We start from the raw sequence: 14558 nt of genomic DNA, 5'->3' as shown, positions 1-14558 counted from the left end.
AGGGAGCAGGTATGCTGGTCCAGGGAGTTCAGTTTTTCACATGCCAGCTGCTGCTTTGTGACCACATCAGAAGGGAGAATTGGTAATGTTGCCTTCTCTCTTTTCATGCATGTTAGAGTTTCCTCTTGTGGTCAGCTTGTAAAGAATCCAAAGTCTGGGGATGCATCTTTACAAGGTTTGTTAGAGCAGAATGTCACTTGAGCTTACACTTAGCCACTTGATGAGGCTCTAAAGTTTAGCACCCTATTATGTGAGCACCCCTTACTGTTCATAACGGATGCATTAGAAATGAGAAAAACACATCACAAATAATTACTTTAAAAAATGCAGCCCTATTCTTTCAATCAAGTTGCTTATGTCATGTGATCCCATGCACACCCAAGAGACTGAACTTATATGGCACCTACTCAAGCCCCTCTCACATTCATCCCATTCACACTCACTTCAGTACCCGCCAACCCCCAAATCACTAGCCCCTTTTACATTGCCAGTTCAAGATCGACTTTTACGCCTCATTACCCGGCTTTCTTACCAATCACACGGCTGTGTACATCCTTGATTCTGATTGGTCCAAATCCCATTGGTTATTAATCTTGAATAAAAGAGGCGACGCTGGGGTCTCGCTGATCTCCCATGTCACACATATCAGATCAATCTGCGAGCAGGAGTTGTGGCACATCTAGTTTGGTTTATGCTCTCACCTCTTCTTGCTGATGGCCTCACAAAAATGTCACTTTCTGATTGCATGAATGGGCAGTTTGGGAGGTTATTTTTTGACATTATACTCTCAAAACTTTAGATTGGTGGTTAAAGGCTGACCAGTCACTAGCAGAGAAAAGAAAAAAAGAAGTAGGAAAACAGGGCAAACACACAAGGAGCTGAGTGAAAGAGACTGGACCAAATTGTAGAAAACAGACTTGAAGCAACCACAAACAACTACATGGTGTGGACTTTGGCAGTGTTACAGGACTGGTTAAGTGAGAAGAAAATGCCAACAGAACAGTTACAGGAAAGAGGACCGTATACAGGTGCTGCTGTTATTATCTGTCTGTTAAGAATACTGCAAATGGTAGACTTCATCCGGAATGAAAGTGGTTTGATTTCATGTTAATTTACTCTTTCAAGTTGGCAAATAAGAATAACCCATTGCGATTGAAGCACTACAAACAGACAAAACTAAGGAGCTTTCAATCAAATCATACAGATCAATACTTGGTGTCAGTTTCTTTGAAAATTAGTTGTTAGTCAGGTAATAAGCAGGATAATGTCCCTCCAGGTTTCTATTTGGCAGTGTAAATGTTAGAGGCATACTGGTGGGATGAAGTCGTACCACCACTGAACAGGCATCTGCAGTAGTAACTGAGTTGTAGGACAAGAGGGGATCAGAGCACAACGGCACAGTCGACAAGGCAGAACAGACATTCGACAGCTGATGATTCATTATTTGTGCAACCAGCAGCTGGGTTAGACGATCGCTTGAGTCTGCAGAATTGGTACCTTAGCATGTTGGTTGATTTGCAGAGCAACTTTGCTTGAGTCTGGGTAATTTTTACGGCGAGATAAAGTACAGCATGCAGGTCAACCACAATCTTTGCTTTGAAAGCTTTCATTTGGTTCTGTAAAACTGGAACACAATATAAAATCCTCCACTCACTGGGACACCATTTGGTATAGCACAATCCATGTAAAAGTTTCCAGTTTGATTAATGTTAAACCTGTCTGTCCAAATTGAAAGCACTTGAACACACTGCAAAGTTGGAAGAACACTTGGAACTTTGGGACCATCCAGGGAAGCATGTGAATGCAGCATTTGACTCACTACAAAACAAAAAAGTACAAAAAATTGTAAATACATGAACACATCAATTGACAACATTATCCAGCTCTTAAACCATCATCAGCCTCCAGTGGTTCAATGGGAAACCAACCAGTCATTTCAATTTCTGGCCTTTTTCCCCTTTTCTAAAAACAGATATTTTCTAACACCGTGGCTCACCTGTGCTGACCCATGCTTGGATGGAGCAGGAATTTTTGGGGACCTATGACTTCTAACAGAGCCAACATTTACCCTTCATGCCAGATCACATGACAGATTATCTATCCTTTGTTACTCGCATTAGAATCTTCAAAATTTGTCCTTGTCTGGGCACACTTTGAAACAGGGCCAATGACAGCTGTTATAAAAGAACAATTTAAACCTGCCCAACAATCAATCAATCAATCAATCAATCTTTATTTGTATAGCGCCACAACAGACGTTATCTCAAGACGCTTTTACAAACACAGGAGGTCTAGACCACTCTATGTCAAATTATGAACAGAGACCCAACTTCAAGACAGGATAAGACTCTTAATCTTAATCTGTCATGAGCATTGCACATCGCAGTATTTAGCTAGTTACAGTGGCGAGGAAAAAATCCTTTTAACAGGCAGAAACCTCAGGCAGAACCAGACTCATGTTAGAAAGCCATCATGCCTCGACCAAGTTGGGTCTTGGAAGAGGGATAGAGGGGAGCAAGAGAGAGGTGATAGTGATGAGACAAGTAGTAGTAGCTGTTGCCGTTGGAGTCCAGCACGTCCGTATCAGCTGGAGTCCAGAATGTCCGCAGCAGAAGGATGTCTACGGCAGCTCAGAGGGACCTACGAGACAATGGAGCTCAGGGACTCCAGAAAGGTCTATGGTTAGTAACTTTCAATGGGACAGGCAGAGTTAAAGTAAGTGTTGGGGGGGGGGGCAGTTCCCCCAGCAGTCAAAGCCTATAGCAGCATAACTAAGAGCTGGTCCAAGCCTGATCCAGCTTTAACTATAAGCTTTATCAAAAAGGAAAGTTTTAAGCCTACTCTTAAAAAATCAGAATCCAACTCTTCAGAAACACTCTCCATAGGCCCGTTGGACCTCTGTGATTGTTTTATTTAGACTTTAAAACCTCTACTTCTTCCACTTTAATGCTTGAGAACAATCATGCATAAAGTGTTGCTTTTACTTCCAACTCCTGTTGAATCTATGCTTCAATAAAAGCCTATCTTATTCACCCAAACCGTGTTAATGAAAAAACACCCTTAGTCGTAAATGTTTTTCAGGACATTTCAAAATTTGGCCCTAAGTTTTGTTTGACAGTTGAATGGAAGCACAACTAACGACACATGTGTGCTTGGCCACTGTATCGCTTTGCCAATAGACATTTCTTCATAGTCCTTCTGAAGTAGAGCCAGGTTTAACTTTTTGCAGATGACCATGCACTGTTTTTTGTTTGGTTTTGCTCTTTTAGCTTCTTTTATGCATGCACTCCTGAAAATGTCCTGAAGACTGCATCTCTTGCAGATATCATGCCAGCCTCCCTCTTTATCCAGACCAAACCGAGTATCACCAAGTAAGAATGAACAAGCCTTATGAGGACAATCTACCACTTAAAGCTACGTGTGAAAGGGCAAGTCCAGACAATGCCAGGACTTGATTGTTGAGAAAACGTCATATGTTTTATGGGGAAAGGCTCAAGTTGGGAGAGACATTGGCTCTTGTGTTATCAGTCATAATGACATATGAAAAAAGGAAGGTTTGTGTGAATAGGGAAAACTATAGCATGTTTAGCTTTATTAAAACACAGTCTAGTTCATCATTCAAAGTAGGAGTGAGAGCTGTGTCTAAACCAGCCGAGACTCAGAAGATTAACCAGGCTGTGTCCTTCACTGCTTTCTGGCTGCGACACACACTTCCCTTGGAAGGAAAGATTTGACTAATTCCCTTTTTCTCAGGCATCACAGCATGGATGGATTCACTGTTGAAGCAGCGAGCACTTCTCACACTGTAAACCGTGTTTTCAGATGTCGATTGCAAAGCGCCAAGGTAGCTTTAGCAACCTCGTAGCTGCAGTGGAAGCGGGGAAACTCCCAGTTATGAGAGGTAGAGGGTGGGGCTGATAACAGCAAACATAACCTGCAATTCACCCTGAATATAAGTTTGAGACAGGAGGTATTCATTTTTAGATTCGTGTTGATGTTTCGTTAGAGTTGTTTCTCTTTCGTCTGCTCTCCTGTTCTCACATCTCTCCTTTTTTTTCCTGCTCTAATACTTTGATCATCTGCCTGCAGGATTCAGTACAACTTTCCCATAAAAACCTGCTTTGCTTTTCCATGCATCCACATGTGAGTTCTGGTGTCTTTGGTGTCTGTTAGTGTACGAACGTCTGCTTTAACTCCTACTTTCAACAGCTGCAGCAAACCCAGCCAGACCTTCCATTTACACGTCCCTCGCTCTTTTCCTACTCCTACTTTGCTGCTGTCTGTCTGTCTTTTTTGTCTGTCTGTCTGCTGGCTTTTCTCATTCACCTCCTCTCCTCCGTGTACACACACACACACACACACACACACACACACATATACACATACACATGCAGGCTCACGATGCACACACACCTCAGGCGGCTTGATATTCATAGCCTCCTCCTCCTTCACTTGACATGGGAGCCTTAACAGATGTGCCCCAGCCTTGAGCTGCCTCTCCCCTCTCTATCTCTCTCTCTCTCTCCCCCCCTTCCTGCTGCCTCTCTCTCCCCCTCTATACTGCCTCGTGCCTCACAGAATTACTGTTCCTGTTTGATTGGACAGAAAACAACCTGCCACTAAAATCTGGATTTATTCTGAGTTTAATTTTTGCAGACAAAATGTAAACAAGTTGAACATTTGATGCAATTATGGACCAAAACAACACCAATGAAGACTATTGCTAGGAGGGAGTATTTCATATGCATTCATACACAAAATATATAGTATATTAGTAAAGCAACCTTGCCTTACACGTAAATGAATGCTTGTGTGTCTTTGTCTCTTATAACTGAAAATAAGGCTTGGTTTGTAAGCTCTCCCTTTAATCAAATTTCTTTAACAAATATGATTTCCATAAGTTTGCAAAACGTTCCACACCTTTGCAAAATAACTGATTCGTGATCCTAGCTATCATTTTGTGTTTCTTCTTCATCTTTTCTGCCGTGTTTCTGCTGTTAAAACCTCGCCTGTTCCTGTTTTGGACTTTCAGCGGAGCCTGTGTGTGTGCGTCTCGCTCTGTTTGTGTGTGTCTCTGTGTGTGCGTGCGCGCGCAGCCAGTGCCGTGCGCTGGAGGCTTATGGTAATTGCGGTCTCCCGACTGGCCTTCTGGGTAGAGTCTGCGCGAGTGGGAGTGGAGCGAGTCGCTCGGTCTCGGCAGCGTTCATCCATTCTGTGCGGCACTCCCCGTACAGCTCCGCGCGTCCTCTCTGCGAACCGGGGTGTTCTCTCCGCTGAGCAGAAGAAGCAAAAGAAGAAGAAGAACACGCGGGACGGAAAGCTTCACGGAATAACCTTCAGCAAACCTTCCCAGACACGCAATCCGGCGCCGGGGAGGACATGGAGTGACGGAGAGCGGGAGCGAGGGGCTTTTTCCGAGCACGGCGTGCTCCGCTGAAACCCAACATGGCGCTGCTGCGAGGTACAGCCGAGCTGAATTAATTTCTCCGCGAGTCCGACGACCTCGCCACCTGTATCCTTTGGGGGCCCGGACCGCAGGGCACAGAGGCTCCACGACTTAAAGGACCATAACGGATTTTCTTTTGTGGATTTCTCTCTCTCCGGACGTTTGTTTTTCTTCCGCGTAGGATCTTTTTGTTGCTTTATGGCAACACAAGTGACATTTGCAGCAGCAGAAAAGTCCGCTTGAAATAAAAGCGAATGGATGAGAGTTTTTCTTAGACAATAGAGTAAGGACAGAGAGCTTTCATTTAAGACTTGATTTGTTTCGTGACAAGTGGATAACCTGTTAGACACTTTTAGTTGTTTTTTTCTCCGGCCGGGATTGTCTCCAGCAGGCAGGATCGTAACCGGGTTAGTCTACGTACGCACGGATCGCTGTCCTCCCAGTTAACTTGGAAAAACAGGAAAAGGCGTGAGTAGCTGTGCACGGACGACGACTGGAACTATCAGCAATTAACCAGGTGAGACCATCCATGACAAAGAAAAATGAATTTTATCTCGCTTGTCTCTTTGGCGAGTTAAATCCCTCTTTGAGGATTCAGAGCGCACGCTTCTCTGTTATTTTTCAAAATAAGTGTGCTCCAAAAGCCAAGATGCTTTGAAGCGTTAATTGTTTTCAAACTGTGTTTTGGATCCGAGACGGTCTTCTTGTGAGGTTGAATGTGAACGTTAAAGCCCGGTGTAGTGCGCAGAGACTGGGAGAGGATCGGCCACTTCTAAGAATAGCGCATAGGGTGGTCTTTGTGCGTTTCGGCGGGGCAGTGGCATGTGCTTGATAAATAACACACGCGCACACACACACATAATGATCCGACCGTGATCTTGGCCCCCTCTTTTTTTAACAACTGTCCTGTTAGCCAGGCGGAGGTGAGAAGGACGTCCTAGAGATTAGCAGACTTGAAAGCGGCGCCGTCCTCGACGGTGAATATTCAGGCTTTTCGCACTCTGCTGAGTGACGAAGTGTGTGTGCGTGCGTGTGTTTGAGAGCGAGAGAGCCTGTGGGGCGAGGGTGGGAGTTTGTCTGTGTGTGTGTGCGTGTGTGTGTGTGTGTGTGTGTACGCGTGTGCGTGCGCGCACACGGAGCTTCTGCGCTAAACAAGGTTACGGAATTCAGCCTCGCCCTGCCAAAGGGAAGCGAGCGGTGCAGCTCCGCTTATACACGGTTCAGTTCAGTTGGAGGGCATCCCCGGGGTGTGTGTGTGTGTGTGCGTGCTTGACAGCTGTATGTGTGTGTTCGTGGGGGAGGTGTGTGTATGTGGGTTGGGGGTGTTTGTTTGGACAGAGTGGACGTTGATCAGTCGTCTCATCAGCCCCAAAGGTAGTGTTGGGGAAAGGTATGGAGGGGGGGCTGCACAGTTCACCTTCCTGTCGAGTTGATGGAAACCGCTCTGGCATCGTGCCACACACACATACACACGCACACACGCGCACGCTGTCTCGCTCTCGCTTCATGTCTTGCAGGTGTTCTCCGCTATGACTTTGCGCTGCAGTCTGTTGTCTCCCTTCTTGCACGCATGCTGTGTGACTCGTCTTTGCATTGCGGGGGAAAATCCTTTGCGCACAGAGGATCCAGCGCCAGTTAAACACCCCACCCCCCCACCCCCCTGCAGCTCCGATACGCGCTGCTCTCTTGTATGGATAAAGTGTCATCCGAGACTCTTTGGTAATATTAGAAATAGTTCAGAAGTGGCACCTTGTACTGTTTCTGTGTTGTCTGCTTTGCATGGATAGCTTTTGCGAATGAACACATCTTTAATATAACCCACAGATCCTCTCTGTCATTATTAACTTTTATACACTGGTTTTGAATCCATCCACAGCCACCCTCGCCTTGCACCAGTGTGGGCGACCACTTCTCATGAAGTTAGTTTAATTGAAATAAGTGCTGCAAGCCTTGTTGGATGTGTTCCAACCTGAGCCGTGGTTCCTAATGCTTTTTTTTAAAGCTCCTCTCTGGGCTTGTATACCCAGTAAAGCAACATTTCACCGAGTCATATTTCTAAAATCTCCTTCAGTCAGGACCTCACTCCTCCGTGGCAGGACATCGGCTTATATCGCGGGAGTTTCTTCCCTCCTCCGCGTGCGCCTGCATGCCGTCTGTCCTGGAGCCACACAGGCACTAATTAGGGGACGCTCTCTTAGGACGATCGATGTGCCTCATATTGGCTGGCTCCAGCTCATTGACGAGCTTAGTGAGGGAAGCAGCTACTAAAAGAGCACTTCAGCCCCGGCAGGCAATCTGCGCAGGATATACAGTATAGTGGAGAATCTCTCGTATTAACGTGCAGACGCTGGAGCAGGTTGGAGGAGTGGAGCATGCAGGACCTCGTGTTGGGACCTTTTTCGAGGGAGCGGAGCTAGGGGGATTAAGTGGTGGGGGGTGGAGGCTACTTCAGGGGGATTTGTTGCGGAATAAAAGCTTAATTGTATTTAAATTAAAGCATGGTCTGCATTGGTATGCAGAAAATAAGGACACGACATACATTTAAAGTTACGTGTCAAGCTAGGAGAATTAATAGATGAGAAATCAGACGTAAACAGAGATCTGGACGTTTTGGCCTCACTTTGAAACCACGTTATGTGACCAGAAACAATGATCCATTAGAGCATGTGGTTAATTACTGTCCTAACGGTCTAAATATAATGCTGTGATGAGATTCTCCACCTTTATTCTTAAATGTTGTAACCTTTGGAGATACATATTTTAAGACACGAGTCCAGATTTAATCAGATTTCTGTAGTTTGGAATGACTTATCTTGCACCAGAAATGTGTTTCCCTCATTGATAACACCTCATGTCCTCCCTGAACATTCAAGTGGAGGTCATCCATTACGCAGCTGAGTTTAAGGTCGCCTCGTCTTCACATACCTCCTTCTCTGTCCTGTTTTTTTTTCTCAATACACACCAGACTTCGTTGCACAAGATAGGCTCGTTCACGAAGGGGCTTTTTATGGCTAATAAAATCTGTTCCCTAGTGCTGCGTGTTGTGGAAGCATCGAACAAATACTTCACATTTTGTGTGGGCCGAGTTTATTTATAGGGTGCCCCGTTGGACTGTTTTTGCGCATAATTTTTCCACTGCGCGCTGTGATGTCAGCGTGGGGCTGATCTGTTTTCCAGGTGTTGGAACACGAAGGGGGAGGGCTGCTTACCACAGATTGACAAACTGATTTATTTTCACTCTCCCTTTTCATGTGAGAGGACTTCACACGTCTTCAAAAAAGTGTGCTTCATTGCCCTGGATTGTGAGGTGTCAAAGTGAGGTTTAAGGGTGAACTAAACCGTGGTTCTTTAGTTGGGAAATGACTTCAAGTGAAATTATTCAGAAGTTGCTTTTCTAATCAAAGGCTTCAGTGAAACACAGCCATGTCTCTCTTAAGTCTGTATCCATGAAAGCATTAAAAAACTTCTAATTTTTCCGCTGCATTTTGTGGAGAAATGTTCAGTTAAAAGATGTTTGCGCGTTGAGGTGAAAGGTGCACCTGAAGCACACACCAGCCCCGTGCCTGCTGGGCCCCATTGTCATGCTGAGTGATGTGTGACAGTGGATGTGTCAGCGCACAGCTCCGTGGGGTGGCTGCGTGCAAGGGGAACAATCACATCACTTCCATTCTAAACCCATTAACCTGCTGTTTGCCCGCTTTTCTAATCAATGGGGAGCACGCGGGGGATATTACGCACAGAATGAGAGCACGTCAATAAAAATCACGAGACCATTTTTGCATATCAAATCTAATCTGTGTTGGGAAAAATACGTAGGAAAGGACCTGTCTGAAGAAACACCGGTGTTCTGATTTAGATCCTGTCGGATGTAGGAGGTCTGTTTTATTGTTGTCGCGCTTGTTTTTTCCCCTCCTCTCTCGCTTACGCCTGGATATAAAACAACAGTCTCTTCGCTGCCGGCGCAGCGCTCGCTGCTGAGGCGAGCTGTGTGTGAACAAAAGCGGAGGCACGGCAGAGAGCCGAGGAGAGATCGGTTTTCCAGGCGCTGCGCAGCTCCCGGAGGAGACGTCACGGTTTGATTGAAGCTATGCTCCGTGCTGGCCTCCCGGGACCTCGCGATGAAACGGGAGAGCCGCCCTCCCTCCCTCCCTCCCTTCCAGCCCTCCTCCTCCTCCTCCTCCTCCTCCTCTCTATTTCTCTCTCTCTCTCTTCCTCTCTTTCTCTCTCCGCGCTCCACAAAGCTTTTAGTTTCGACGAGGTTTGGAGCGCACGGATCACTTCCCCGCAGAGATGTGACGACCTCCAGTGCTGTTTCCACGGCACAGAGGCGGACAGGACGTTAAAGGAAAACCCCATTTCACGTCCTTCTGTCACTGTCTGACAGATTGACATTTCAGCCCATTACGAGCCGGATCAGTTTTACAATTAGTCGCCTCTATAACCCCTTAAATGTATGTTCATCATGTCTCCAAAAGCAACATGGCTGTGCTGCGTTCATGTTAGATTCAGTTCCTTGTTGTGGTATGAATCTTAATCTCTGCATTTAGTTTCCTGACCTCGCTCTGGCCTATCGGAAGATTGATTTCGCAGCCCAGTAATGATGGCACACCTCGCCTCCCTCCTCTGCCTCCCTGCACGCTCGGTCTTGATCAGGCCCTCCTCATTTGTTTTTAGATGTCGGTGCCTCGGGCTTCTTTCTATCTGACGAAATCCCACAGATGCTTGGCAGCACAGCGCAGCGGGAGGATGGCGGTAGATACGAGTTTATTACACCAACCGTCTTCAAAGCAGGAATGCTGTGTCTGCTGTCTGGATGGATGGCATATCACGTGCCTGTTTGGCTAGAAAAGCCTCTGACCTCGGCTCGGGGATCATCACGAGGCTCCGTATCTCCACAGTAAACAATTAGCCCAGTAAATATTTTGCACTAATAGGATCTAGGGCTCATTTTCCTCACAGTAACACGTGTGACCTTTAAATGCAGAAATCCAGGATATGTGTGAAGCTTGGTTTGCCTCACGGCCTGTTTAAACTGACGTTCATTTAGCCTAATTAACGTCATTACGCACTAATCATTAAGCCTCCTCTTTAAACAGACTATTCATCCTATATAAGGAGGGAGGGAGTGAGGGGGGTCATACGGAGGCGGATCAGTCCTTTGGCGTCATGTGCTTTCATCGGGAACATCCAACATAAGAAAGCAACGCGGACATTTCAAAGGAGAGTCAAGAAACCTCCGGTAAACGCGGGCCGACTCATGCATGCGCATCCCTATTACAATCGGCTCCTTTGGTGGCATAAAGGGCCATTTAGTCCCCATTTGGCTTGGGATGAATAGAGCCCAGTTGAGCAGCCGCCGCCCGGGCCCTGGTGACAGCACGGGGGGCCTCACAATGTGTCCGTTGTTGACGGCCGTGCTGCCGAGGGGGAGAACTGAACCGTGCACCGACGTGCATGCGGCTGTGCAGCGGCCCGGGAGGACGCAGGGGCCCCTTGTTTACAGCTCGGTCGCTAATAATGTGACAGCTGAAGAGACGCCGCTGGCTGCTTCGGGCTCTGCGCTCCACCAGCAGCGCGCACTCACTGTCTCTGAACAGCGTTTATCTGCGCTGTCTCCCCCTCAGCCCTCAGCCTCTCTGTCTTTTGTTCGGATTACTGTACCAGAAACTTGCAGACATTGTGACAACTTTCCGTAGATTGCATTTTGACTGTACTTTGAGAAGATAATTACACCCGTTGGCACGTGTCAGCCTGATAATCAGGGCGAATGCTGGGTGTCAGTGTTGGTGAAAGTGTGGCCCCGAGGCTCCAGTTTTAGTCCGCGTTCTTTATGTTGTTCCTCCAATTCGTTCCCGCTGTTTTCTATTTTTTATGCACAGAATTCCTTTCGTTGTGGGCGCACACACACAGCCTCATGTTGGTGTGTGTCGTTTGTGGTAAAGTGTGTATTTGTGTGTCTGCGCGCGCTCGCATTTAATCCGTGTTTATGCCCACCCCACCCCCGCCGCTGCGGAGATTATCCTGCGTCACACTGCATTTTTTTCGAGCTGATCGGAGCTCTGCGCTTCAGAGAGTCTGGCAAAGCTCCAGGGACAAAGAGCGAGAGGGTGCCTGCACTCACTGTCAGACCCACAGAGTCCTGGTTTCCCGTTGAACTATAACAAACACACATGCAAACCTCAACGGGAAGACATATTCATCTACGTTTATTGTTGGTCATTTTCAACCTGTGCGCAGGCAGGAAGTTGCTAATGGGGACGTAACCACTTTTCAAACAATCATCGACCCTCCTCGGTGTCTTTCTCTCTCTCTCTCTCTCTCTCACACACACACACACACACACACACACTGAACTGGGGCGCACTCACAAAGCGCTGCACGGCCCATCCAGAGGCCTCAACCCGGGAGGAAATGATGAGCGGTGTCGGTGCACACACACAGACACACACATACCACGGGTCACGCAGAGTTCAGGTCATTGTCGTCAGAAACAGGAAACGAGGGAGAAGAGGGAGCATGGAGTTTATTTCCTCTCTCTTCTCTCTCTCTCTCTCTCCTTTTTTTTTTATCAGTCATTCCTGTCTTTGTTTGCTCATATACCTCAAAAGGCGCAGATATAAACGCAGATCTAGCCTACATGAGGTTCCGCTGAAACGCCCGGTGGTTTTCTGTTTAATGGTGCGCGTCGGGGCTCCGCTCCAGCGGTCTGCTTTATAAACGCAGCCCCGACCGCTGCGCCCCCTCCCCCTGCTGCTGCTGCTGCTGCCGCCGCTGTGATGGATTGGACGGCCGTCGGGAGTTGTTTGTTGCGCAAACTATTCTTAGCAGCGGGGACGAGCGTCAACACCCTGCCTTTTCCTTCTCTCCTATATCTCTAACACACTTTCTCCTTCCTCGTCCTTTTTACTCACCATGTGACATTTTCGCAGCATTTCTCCTCAGAAGCGTCCCGCTTGCAGGCAAAACGAATGCAAAACGCCTTATCAACGCGCAGACTTCAGGAGATATGAAGTGCATAATCATGAAGCCCTCTTTTGAAACACTCCAGGGTGCGATGTAGGTGTGAATATCTTTTTGTTTTGATTATTCTGTGCAGGAAAAAAGCTCTCCAGATGGTTTCCTGATAGATTTTGTATGGTGTCGTCTTGTAGTCGCCTGTTGATCAGTTGTGTCAGGAAGGTCTGGATGAGGTTCAGAGAGTCTCTCCAGCAGGAGGAAAACAGAGTTCAAATTTAGCCTCAAAATGTGGTTTTGTCATGAGTTACAACTGTGGCCTATCAGAGCTGTAAATCATATCTTGACAGCCTGTATATGAGATTCAATCTGACAACACGAAAACAGCTCAAGAAATAGGAGGCTGGCCGTCACTAAAAGTACATGTTTAATGAAATCCTGTGCAGAAACATGTAAGCATGTAAGCAGCGTTATCCTAGATTATCTGAGAAACTCAGATCCAGTGTATCAGATGATCTTTGCATTAGCATCATAATTTAAAAGCCTATAGCAAATTAAAATACATTGAACTAATCCTGCTTGAACATGAAAAGTCTATAAAAATGCAAGTTTTATAATATATCTGTTAAAAGTGAGGAGGACAATGAAATGAAATTCCTTTTAAGATGTTTCTAAGTCTACTGAAACTATAACAGCATTCTTATGTTCCTATTTCCCCTTCAGGACACATCTTTCACTGAAGTGTTAGCAGGCTGTTGATAAAAAACAGTGATCAGTCGAGGGAGCCTTCCTGCCTTTTACGTGTCTCTGCACAATTTGAATTTATGGGTGCAGTTCAGTTTCCACAGGGGTCCGCGCTTCTAATCGCAGGGTTTTTTATTCCCAGTGGTGTGCAGAGTGTCGCCAATTGCTCGGTCCTGACCTTGAGGCCCCACTGCAGCCTCTCATCTTCACTGGACTGCTATTAATTTCATGGAAATGACGGGTGCTGTGAGCGCTCAGAATACTCCGTCATCAGCGCAGCGAGGCTACGTGGTGAAGTAATAACAGGGCTTAAGAAAACAGGCCAGTGTTTTCGTCGTGCTGACCCAAATATGAACACAGATTCACCTCTTAGTTGTTTCACAGCTGTTTTTTTTTTTAAAAGGTAAATCTTGGGAGATGTTTGCTGTATTAAAGGAGAGAGGTTTCACAGAGAAGGTTGAGCAGAATGTCCATGTAATTGAATATCTGCATTCATGTAAGAGGATTAATTTTCTTTATCATGTTCAGTCTTATTGAGGAGCTGCTCTGCATGTGTTTTTTGTGGGTCAGTGTGTGTGTGAGAGAGGCAGACAGAAGGCTCCAGGAAACACAAGAAATGGGACTGATGTGATTTTTCCAGTTATGTCTGTTAAATGTGTAAAAGTGCATACACATTGCTGTATGTTCCCTCATAGTAGCGCTTCTGCTCATGCACACTTTGCACACTGTTTCAGTCTGTCACACGCCGATGTTGTTGAAGCAGGACTGGCCCTGGGGAGCTGTGTTGGGGGATGGGATCGCTAGAGCAAGGAGGAGCCGTGCCGAGGGGCCCGCTACAGGCTGATTAATGGGCCCCGGGTCACGGCAATAAAAGTGGCGTGCCAGTGGCGCGGCAGCAAGGCTCAGAGGCGTTTCTCTGCAATGATCGAGGAGCCGAGAGTCTCTGCTGCTCTCAGCAGAGCACAGAGAGGCTTCACTTTTACTATTTAAAGGCACTCCTCTCACTCTGTCTCCCACCTCATTCCTGCTCTGGTACCTCTTACACGGCTATTTTGCAGAAATGCCCTCTCTCAGGAGTCGTCAATAATATCCAGCCCCAGTACTACTTTTTTCTAAAAAGTCTTTGAAGTGGAAGCAACACCCAGTGTTGTTTCACCTGTTTGAGGATTTTGAAACAGTCTATTGAAATTTTGCAGAGCACTCTGTTAGTATTAAGATGTCACTTAACTCAACCAGGCTCAGAAGTGGTCTGGGATATCTCAGTTTGTCCGTTTGTTAAAACACTTTTTTGTGGCTTTTCAAATTGTATCTTGTCACTTGCTTTTCCAGAAGCAAGGTCACATTTAGCACACTGTTTATGTGGTGTAAATAACTTTAGGGGGTATATAACAAATATAAATAAACACTCATGTAT

General features: G+C 46.5%; 1 protein-coding gene across 2 annotated transcripts in view; it reads left to right on the top strand.

Annotated features, from left to right (window-relative positions):
- The first annotated feature begins 5105 nt into the window (after nucleotides 1-5105).
- Nucleotides 5106-14558, top strand: part of bcor (BCL6 corepressor) — a 34181-nt gene continuing 24728 nt past the window's right edge. Inside the window, exon 1 of one of the 2 annotated variants that reach the window (XM_034693893.1) lies at nucleotides 5106-5963. The gene's annotated coding sequence lies outside the window, so the exon portion shown is untranslated. The remainder of the gene's footprint in view (nucleotides 5964-14558) is intronic. The other variant, XM_034693894.1, reaches the window with a different exon arrangement.

Source organism: Notolabrus celidotus, chromosome 10, assembly GCF_009762535.1.
Source record: "Notolabrus celidotus isolate fNotCel1 chromosome 10, fNotCel1.pri, whole genome shotgun sequence".
In the NCBI taxonomy this organism is placed as follows: domain Eukaryota; kingdom Metazoa; phylum Chordata; class Actinopteri; order Labriformes; family Labridae; genus Notolabrus; species Notolabrus celidotus.
The sequence above is the reverse complement of the archived record's forward strand: the minus strand, read 5'-3'. Positions and strand labels throughout refer to the sequence as shown.